This window comes from Nuphar pumila, chromosome 15, assembly GCF_984573655.1.
Source record: "Nuphar pumila chromosome 15, dmNupPumi1.hap1.1, whole genome shotgun sequence".
Classification (NCBI taxonomy): Eukaryota; Viridiplantae; Streptophyta; class Magnoliopsida; order Nymphaeales; family Nymphaeaceae; genus Nuphar; species Nuphar pumila.
The window spans coordinates 27,094,544-27,105,206 of record NC_143263.1 but is presented as its reverse complement, the minus strand read 5'-3'; the positions used below and the strand labels follow the sequence as shown (position 1 = coordinate 27,105,206).

Here is a 10,663-nt window from a genome sequence, read left to right as displayed (position 1 = left end):
TCGCATTATGTCTCTGAGGTTTTTTCTTCTACCAAATCTTTTGGTATTCCGCCAGACGCGGTCTCCTTCATTAGTCCAGCACAGGGTCAGCAGCATCCTAGTCCACAACCCCTGGGTGTCACAGTTGTCGATGCAGCTAAGTTGCTGGATATCTCTCTCTCATCTTCACAGCTGCAAGCGATAGCTGTTGATATGGATTCTATGATTTCAGATATTTCTGCAATTATTGGGGACTCTCTCTGCAACTCTAGTGGAGCAGATTGCGAGCAGTTGGGCATTTTCGATGGTCACTTGAGGTCGTCTGTCAGTGCTGGTGGTCAGCGAAGAAGGAGGCCTTCATTAATTGTTTCGGCTACCGATGCTAGGTCCCCAAGAAGGTCATCTCGGTGCCACCAACCACGGGTTTTTCCAGATTTTGTTCCATGAAGACTGTTTGTTGGAATGTTAGGGGCTTAAATTGTCCCACTAAACGCCTGTTTCTGGCTAATTGGGTTAGGGAGCAAAAGCCCGACCTTCTTGCTTTATGTGAAACTAAAATGAAGGTCATCTCGCTCGTGGTCGTTTCTAGCATCTGGCAGGGGGCTGACTATTTCTATAAGCCAGCGGTAAATCATGCAGGCGGTATCCTTATCTTGGGAAAGCAGTCTTTAAATTTATCACAGCTGGATGTGGGTCTTTTCTCTTTGTCTGTTGCTTTCAATTTGCAGGCAGTTGATAGAAGAGTAGTGGTTTCTGTTATTTATGGTCCTAATCTCGCCGCCATGAGGCCCGCTTTTTGGGATGATTTGGATAGGGTTGTCGTTTCCAGCGCGGATTGTCACCTTCTTATGGGGGATTTCAATTGTTTGTTATCTATCCATGACTCTAATAACCTCGTAATTCCCAATCCCTCTATGCGAGGTTTCCAAGACTTTGTTCACCGTCATTCTCTCTACCCTATTCCTTTAACCGGGGAGCGCTTCTCTTGGTCGAATATGCGGTCCCGTCCGTGCTGTAGGGTCCTTGATAGGGTCTTTGTCACACCTAATTTTTTGGACCTCATTCCCGATGTTAAGTGTGTGTTGTTTGCTCCCTCTATCTCGGATCATGGGCAGATCATCACTCATTGGGGAGATGGCTTTCAACCCACTAGGAGCTTTGCGTTTGAAGAATGGTGGCTTCAGGAGCCAGATTTTCTCACGGTTGTTACTAATTCTTGGAACAAAACTGTTGATGTGCATTGGGCCGCGCTACGTGTTCAAAATAAGCTTTCTCGTCTAGCTAAGGATATCAAAGCTTGGCTTCATAGTCGTAAGGTGGAGAAATTTCAGCAAATAGCCGCATGGGATCAAGAGATTTCTCAGTTGTATCAGTCTATGTCTTCTCCTGACTCTCTTTCTGATTTGCAACTTCTCAATCTTCAGGCCAGGTCCTTAGAATTAACCATGCTCTTGAAAAACTGGAGGATCAAAGAGGAAATTCGTTGGAAGCAAAGGTCTAGGGTGAAATGGCTTGCGGCTGGTGATGGCAACACTAAATTTTTTCACTCATATGCTTCCCATCGTCATAGGAGGAAGGTTGTTCCTTCTATCTCCATTGAGGGTGTTTCTTATCTCAATCAGCACGTTAATCCGGCAGTCTCGCTATACTTTAAGGACTTATATTCTGCTTCGTTAACTGCGGAGGGTGTCTTTGGTAATTTCCTAGTTGGCTCAATTCAGCTTGAGCAAGCCAGATATATGCAAATAAGGTTCTCTGAAGATGAGATTTTTTCGGCCATTAAGGATCTGTCGGGTTGGAAAGCGCCTGGCATTGATGGGTTTCATGTCGACTTTTTTAGAATCTTTTGGGACTGTGTTAAATCAGACGTGGTGAGTATGTTCGATGAGTTTCATCGTAACTCCAGACTGCCTTATCATTTGCATGTTGCTATTATTTCGCTCATTCCGAAAGATGATGAGGCCAATGATATTTCTCGATTCCGACCTATCTCAGTTATGAGTGCTCTCTATCGGATGTTTGCCAAAGTTTTGGCGAATAGGTTGAAATCGGTGGCTAACCAGATTTTTTCAGACTCTCAGTTCGCCTTTATCCGTAATAAGAGGGTCCAGCACTCGTTCATCATGGCGTCCGAGGTGGTCCATTCCTTGCAGCATAGCGGTCAACCTTACTTTGTCCTTAAATTAGACTTTCATAAAGCTTTTGACTCTGTGCATTGGCCATTCTTATTTCAAATGTTAGCAAATTTCGGTATTGGTCGTCGTTTTTCTGGTTGGGTGAGAGAGTTGGTCTCAAATGCCCAGGCCATGTTAAATATCAATGGTATTAGAGGAGACCGGTTCAAGCTAGGGCGGGGTTTGCAGCAAGGGTGCCCCCTATCACCTTTGTTGTTCAATGTAGTTGCTGAGGGTCTTGTGGTCTTGCTTAAGCGGGCTGTTGCATCGGGTTTCATTGATCCTTTGCAGGTTTCCGACTTCCCGGGTCATATTCTTACTTATGCTGATGATATGATCATTTTTTGTCGTGCAAATGTTCATCAGATGCTCAGGTTCAAGCTTATCATTCAGTTCTTTCTCTCCATGTCTGGGCTTTCTCTAAATGAGACCAAATGCTCTATTACCATGTTCAATGTTAATGCCAATATGCTTGCAGCTGGAAAGAGAATTTTTAATTGCACTACTTCTAACTTGCCTATTATGTACCTTGGCTTGCCGTTACAAGTGAAGCCTCTATCTTCAGCGGCTTGGGCTTCAACGCTTCAAAAAGTGAAGCGCAAATTGCTTTCGTGGCAGTCGTTTTATCTCTCTAGCGCTGGACGTCTAACCTTAGTCAGACATGTTCTTTCAACTATTCCAGAATTTTTCATGTCTCTGTTTGTGATGCCTGTGGGAGTAGAGAAGCAGCTGACGCGCTTGCTGGCAGACTTTCTTTGGTCTGGGTGTAAACTCACAGGTAAGCGTCACTTGATTGGTTGGCGTTCGGTGGTTCTACCTCGGCGTATGGGTGGTTTAGGCATCCCGGTGCCCAGACTGCGAAGCATTGTTCTTGTCGCCAAGCAATGTTGGTTGGCCCACCAACCGGATAACCCTTGTGCTAGTTTTCTTCTTGCTAAATATGGGGATCCAACTCTTATTCCGGGTCGTTTGGGAACCCGAGGTTTGGCGCTCTCGCACTTGCGTAAATCGTGGTTGAGGGCTTTAGCCTGCTTTAGAGACCATTTTGAGGTCTCCGGAAATTTTGGTCAGTGGTTGCAGTGGGCGTTGGCTCCAAGCGGAGAGTTTCTCACCAAAAAAGTCTATAGATCGTTGCTACCGCCAGGGGCTGATTGGTTGCCCGAGGATGTGCTTTGGGCGAAGGGTCCTTCCCCCCGTTCGCGAGTCCTGGCTTGGTTAATTTTGCACGATAGGATCCAGACCCACAGTAATTTAAAGAAGTGGGGCATTCAACTACCGAGTTGGTGCGTGCTTTGTCAAGCTGCAGAAGAATCTACGTTTCACTTGTTCTGGTCTTGCCCAATATTTATGGAAATCTTTAGTAGAACCTGGAGGCATCCGGAAGTATTTGTTAAGGAGGAGTCATTTGCGCTAGATCTGATATTGGGGCCGGTTTGTATTTGGCGCAGCAAGAGGTGGAGGTTCATCTGGCGGACGTGGTTGCTTACCTCTTGGTGGTTTGTTTGGATGGCGCGTAACGATGCTCATTTTCGTCATATTCGAGTTAACATTCAAAACCTGGTGCATAAAATTTTGGTAGATGTTTATGCGATCTTGTGTATGCATCTTAGTGATCTTCCACTCCCTCCTGCTGATGCTACCTATCCTTTGTCACAATCTGGGCACGCGGCTATGGCGTGAGCCCATTTTATCTGTCTAATGTTCTTTTCTCTTGTGCTTTCTTTATTTGTTTTGGCTTTTGTTCTTGTTCAGTTCATGGGTTCAACATTTTGTTGATCTTCATGAGTGGTAATGTTGAATTACTTTCGGCTCTCTCTCTCTCTGGTTGGCAAAGAGAAAATTCCCTTTTCTTCTTCTTCTTCGTTTTTTTAATGATTAACCGATACGCTGATTTTTCTAATTAATATTTTTGTGGAAAGCTAATAAGATGATTCAAGTCATATGTTCAACTATCAATTTTCATATTGGGAATGATTTTACAGGCAAAACCTCGTGATATTTTGAAAATATTGCTCCTGATAATATCCGGAAAATCTCTATAATTTATATTTCTGTGTTATGCTCATGTTTTCTTGTGTTTTTTGCTTAACATATATCTTTTCTTAGTAATATTTATCTTCATGTTTTATTGCCTCTTTGCTTAACATCTACTTTTTCTTAATTTTTCCAACTTTTTTAAATTTTCCATGAGATTTGCCTGATATTTATCCAAAAAGGGATAATATTCGAGATTTTTCCTCACCGTGATATAGTCGAGACCGATATTTGTGACTATGATCAAGATATACCTAATCTAGTGCCAACACATAGTCACAAATATCTGTATTGGTAAAAATTTCAAAAAAAAAATCAGAAAAACTTGTCACTAAAAAGTTTTAAAAATAAAAAAATTAACATAAATAAGTAAGAAATATATTTAGATAATAATTTTTTTATTGAAATGTATATATAAGTTATAAAAATCTTAAAATCTAAAAGAAATAAAAGAAAGACGAAAAATTTTAAATGTAGAAAGAAAATATGAAAGTAAAAGCGACTAAAACTCTGTTACATGGATACGGATGTGGGATCGGTACACGATATAGATTCGCACAGTACAATTCAATAATTATCAATAATTAGGATACAAGGATGCAACTGTACACACATAGATGTATGTATGTGTGTGCGAATGTATAAAACAACCATTCTAAATCACTATAATTAGAAACATCAAATAATGAAAGTAAAGTGAAATTGAGATGTTATGTAATTGATGACAAATTTTAAAAGAAAAAGAATTCAAGTGAATATAAAACAAGCAAATAAGATCATAAAAGGAAATAGATAAAGTTAATGATACATGCTAACAGCTGTGTGAAACTGGTTTGACTGTGCCAGGGAATTGTCATGTCGTGTCACCATAAAATGTTCAAATGTAGTATCGTGTAGACACGGGATACGCATGCTAAGTGAAGTGTCTATGTGACATAGGACTTTACAACGATCGATATCATGACCATATCATGAAAATATTGTAATAAACTTAATTTTAAAAATTCAGGCACTGTTAGTAATTTCAGAACCACTACACTGCAATTACACTAAAATTGAACCACTGAAAATGAATATTCAATAAATCGATCTACTAAAATGTTTTCAGAACCAAAATCACTTTTTCTTAATGTAACTTTAGAAGAACTGAAATGCAAATATGTTAATTTTGGATACTGAACATCAAAACTATCACCCATTTCAGCAATCTCAGAAAGTATAGTCCCTACAAAACCAATTATAGAGAATATCATAAACAAAACGAAGATAATTTTCATATACGCACCGAATATGGAAAATTACATTTGTCTCAGGTTTCAAATATTTAAGATAAAGGTACAGAACTATCGAGTAGAAATCACATTCTTTTCAAATTTTTCTCTCTTTTGTAATCGAACCCTAGGGATGTGAAGCATAAGGTTGTACCATGCAAGCAGGGTTTTTACGCCGCAGATCAGGTCATGCTAAACATGAGCGTCTTTGCTCATGCCGACATCGTGGCCGTCTGTTTGCATTTTGGATGAATGCCACGTGGTTTTGTTTGACTTTTTACCTTTTTTAAATGCAAAAACGCTCATGTTCAGTATGACCTGATCTGCTTCCGGGTTTTTTAAGGATTTCAAAAATCAACAGCCACAATCTACATAAATTTGATCACTGAAAAAATGATATTTTTAATTTTTTATGTCAAAAAAAAAACCACGAACCAAGGTTTCATCTCTAGCAAAAAAAAAAATCACTGAACGCATGTATGTGATCAGATTGAATCGATACAGCATGAACCTATGATTTTCAGCTCAACAGTTTGTTACTTTCATTAGTATCCAATATAAACCAGAAGATAAATAGTCAAGTTTTCAAGATACTGCCCACGTAATTGCTTAAGAAGTGTCAGTTTTAGTCCAAGTTTTTCAAGATATTTTTTGTTCACCATTGCTTAAAAAGTGTCAGTTTGGGCCTCCCTTTTCTTTAAATTAATGAATATCACCATTTTATCTTTCCTCCTCTTTTAGCCCAGAAAGAAATAAATAAAAACCATGGTTTTGACCTGGTTGCTCTCTCGAAACGATAGCCTCCTCCTCTTCCTCCCCATACCTGTAAACAAAACAGAGAGAGAAAAGGTTCAACACATAAATGGCATCCAACTTATTGAAGCTCAGCAACCCAAAATAACACGATAACCAACAGACCAAGCAGAACCAGGAAGCCGGAACTCCCTGATCAGGATCTCAAGTGCCTCAAAAGATTTTCGGAAGATGGATGTTTCACCAAACAAGGATCGTGAATGGATAGGTTGGCCAGTGATTTTGAAGGTGGTTAGTACTGATCTTAGTGGATCTAAGAATACCTGATCTAGCAGGCAAGATAATCATGCATGGGCTTGGAAGTAAGGGGTAAAGCAGGGGAAATCCCACATCAAGGAAAAGATAGAAATGTCTTACAGGACCCTGCAACTCTATTGTATCTCTTATAAAATCTCTTCTCTTTGTTGAATACCCTATGTTTCTGTGATCTACAGTTAGATTAGTGCTGCCTAAATAATGTGCACGGATCCGCCGTTTAGCAGTTGATTCCCGGTCGATAGAACCACCAAATTTTGCTAAAAATACTGATCACGCCTCAACAACATTGGTCTTTATTAAGATTTATTTATTATCCAGAATATAATCAATGTATAGATCAAGTATGAAAGAAACTACCGTTCACCAGAGATCTGCTTGCTACAAACTTGATTAATCATGCACCAGGAAACAGCTACAAGTTTAGGGCGCACTTTCTATCCACAAACAACAAATGGAAGCAAGTGGAATACAGGGGAGAGGAGAGGGTTGTGTATGTTCGCCCCGATGATTCACTGAATCCCACGCCTGTGTTCGGGGCTTTGAATGAGCACCACGTATACAAGCACATGGGGCTCGTATTCCTGTGTATGTTGACATAACTTTGCATCGGACTCTGGTGTTGTTGCAAAGACTTAAGTACCCTTTATTGCTATTCTTCTCATAAAGTGATGGTTTGAGAAAATGACAAAAATGCCCTTCATTCAAAAAAGAAAAAACAAATAGTTCAAAAAAAGGACAAACATGTCCTCCATCCAGAAAGTCGAGGATGATGTTGACTCTTCAAAGTCTTCTTCTTTTTCTGTTCAAACCCTCTCTCTCTAGAGAAGAAATCAAGGGAAACAAAGAGTTCTTCCTGGAGAAAGCCGTGAACATCAACCCTCTCACTCTCTCTCCCTTCTCTCTCTACTTCTGTGCACATCCAACAGACGATCCTACATTGCTCCATCGTCATCTTCTTCTTCTTCCTTCTTCGTAAAACACTGTAAAACCCTCTCTCTCTGTAGAGAAGAAATCAAGGGAGGTAAAGGGTTCCTCCTGGAGAAGGCCATGAACACCAACCCTCTCACTCTCTCTCCCTTCTCTCTCTACTTATGTGCCTGATTTAGAGTTTTTGCCCTTACAGGAGGGGGGTCCGGGGGCTCCCCCCCGGCGCGGTCAGCGGGCGGGGGTCCAAGGGGGGCCGCCCCTGGCGGGGCTCGTGGGGCAGCGCCCTCCGGACCAAATTTTTTTTGGGCCTTCCAACAATGATTTGTAGTATTATCGGGCTTTCCTACAACAATTTGTAGTATTTGTAGTGTCTTCCGTAAATCGCGAAACCCTATAGCGATTTGTAGTGTCTTCCGTAAATCGCTATAGCGATTTGTAGTGTCTTTCGCAAATCGCTATAGCGATTCTCAAATCGCTATAGCGATTTGTAGTGTCTTCCGCAAATCGTTATAGCGATTCTCAAATCGCTATAGCGATTTGTAGTGTCTTCCGCAAATCGCTATAACGATTTGTAGTGTCTTCCGTAAATCGCGAAACGCTATAGCGATTTGTAGTGTCTTCCGTAAATCGCTATAGCGATTTGTAGTGTCTTCCGCAAATCGCTATAGCGATTCACAAATCTCTATAGCGATTTGTAGTGTCTTCCGCAAATCGCTATAGCGATTTGTAGTGTCTTCCGCAAATTAGGACCAACTTGTCAGAGTCATATCTCCCTAACCGGAGGTCATATTCCAAATCCGTAAAAAGTGGTGTCTTCGTTATTGAGTCTAATTTATTTTTGTAAATTTTCAGCAATTTCTATTGTCATTTCATTCTCCATTTTAACTTCAACGATACATTACAACCACAATCATCAAAAGAAAGATTGCCCAAGCTAAGAGTCACCGTTCTCTCCCTCCTCCTCGACAGCAACCCAGTCGGTGCAGTCGCGCTGAGGATGGCCAGTAGAAGCTCTACCACGTCGTCTTCCTCTCCCTAGCGAGGAGGTCTCAGCGAAGCCGTCGTTCCGGTGACGGGTGTTCATCTCGTTCCGGTGACGGGTGTTTTACGAAATGTAAATCCCCTCTTCTGTAAGGGCAAAAGGCCATGAACACGCTGGGAGGAGCCCTCAGACCCCCTTCTGTAAGGGTAAAAGCTCTGAATCAGACTCCATAACTCTTCAAGTTGAATGATGCTACCCACACTGGGAGGAGCTCTCAGACCCCCCTTTCTGTAAGGGTAAAAACTCTAAATAAGCAGAAATAGAAGGGAGAGAGTGAGAGAGAGTGAGAGTTGAATGATGCTACCCACGCTGAGATGAGCCCCCAAAGCCTCCTCCTGTAAGGGTAAAAACTTTGAATCAGGCTCCACAACAGTCAATGTGCAGGTCAGTCGGTGCTTGATGGAGCAATGTATGATCTTCTAATGGATGTGCACAGAAGCAGAAATAGAAGGGAGAGAGAGAGAGTAAGAGGGTTGATGTTCATGACCTCCTCCAGGGGAGATTTCTTTCTCGGATAATCCTGCAGTGCAGAGACTGGGTCTTAAATAATCATCTTCGGAGCACTTAAGTCTTTACAACCACTCATTTTCAAGAGCCGTCATTTTTTTTGCACCAATGGAGGAGAGGGTACTTAAGTCTTTGCAATCGCATCAAACTCCAACGCTAATTAATGCTGACAAACATGGGGATACGAGACACACATGCTTACATACGTGGTGCTCTTTGGGACCCCCGATCATGAGATGTAGCTAACTGCCCTGTTCGGGGGGGGGGGAACATATAACGTGCTTCGAGGGGAGAGGGTCTGTGAGATTGAGAGGGATGATACCAACAATAATGGTTTTAGATCCAGTGCAATGATGTTGTTGTATGAAATTGCGAGGAAGTAGAAAGCGCTTATGAGGGTGGTTGGACAGAGCAAGTGGAGGATGCTTTCTTCCAAAAACTGACAGGTTGTACCCCATTCGGGCAGCTAGGTAGAGTGGCACATTCAAAGTGTGCAAAAATTGAAGATGTGCTCTGACCATATTTCTGTCGTAGCACTTCTAAGTGCCGTTGATCTCAAGATGAACCGCATCCAAATCCTACACGTATGAGATGCCTATTCCCACAGTTGACAGGTTGTACACCATTAGATGCCCCCCCCCCCCATCACTCTTTTTTTTTTGTCGTTTGTGTTTCTCATGAACCTTATCAGAATGATTTAAAATGAACGGCTTTGATCTTCATGAATGAACGACATCCAAAGGCAGGTAGGTGCCTCTGAAGTGATCCTCTCTACAATAATTGCACCTGATCTGGCCTCCAATAATTGCACCCGAAATGGATGTGGTTATATTGGATTCAGAAAAATATATATATAATAAAAAACATAATATATATTTTATATATAATATATTATGTATATTATATATCAAATAATAAGCCCGGCTTGGCCCAATTAGGCTCACCAGCACAACGACCAGGCTGTGGGTTGAAGTTTTCTCAAAGGGTCGGTCCAAACTGGTTATTAATGGCCCAACCCATCAATTTACGGTCAGGCTTTGACCGGGTTGGTTCTGTTGGGTCAACCGCCCCGTTCATTAGTGGTTTGGGTCGGCTCATTATCCATCCTTAGTTGTTAGCCTCTTAAGTGAATCATTATTGTAGTTAATGATGAGGTAAAAATATGTGAATATAAGACTTATTGAGATAAACGAAGTAAAAATTTTGAACCATAAAAAAAAGTTAAGAACTCACCGAAATCTTTGTGGCTAAGGGGTTGTAAATGCTTTTTTTTTTATTATAAGAGTTGAAATTTGACATTTTTAGTATTGGGAGTTGGTTGACTCACAACCGACATTTATGCTTTTGTCCACTCTTCTTTCTCAAACACACTCTAAATCTATTTTACACCCCCATCTCTGACACTCTTCCAACTCCTCCTATGTAATTCTTCCAAACACCCACACAGAGCCTAATGAGCAAGGAAAGGAATTGAGGGGTTACCTTATGACAGAGCCAGAGCCAATTTTCTGGGTTTTCACCATCTGAACTTTGGGTTTCTCATAATACTTTCTTTTTATCATAAAAAAAAAGAACACTGAAATAAGGAAAACCATGACACGTTTTCTCCCCCCCCCCCAGACATGGGCACTTTCCTCCTGCTGAATAAAAAAGTGGCA

General features: G+C 41.3%; 1 long non-coding RNA gene across 1 annotated transcript; it reads right to left on the bottom strand.

Moving 5' to 3' along the window:
- Positions 1 to 4,250: 4,250 nt before the first annotated feature.
- On the bottom strand, positions 4,251 to 6,924 carry LOC149814910 (uncharacterized). Its single transcript, XR_016427934.1, has 2 exons — positions 6,887 to 6,924; positions 4,251 to 6,281 (listed from the first exon to the last, which is right to left on the bottom strand). It is a non-coding gene; the product is annotated as an uncharacterized LOC149814910 (long non-coding RNA).
- Positions 6,925 to 10,663: the final 3,739 nt, after the last annotated feature.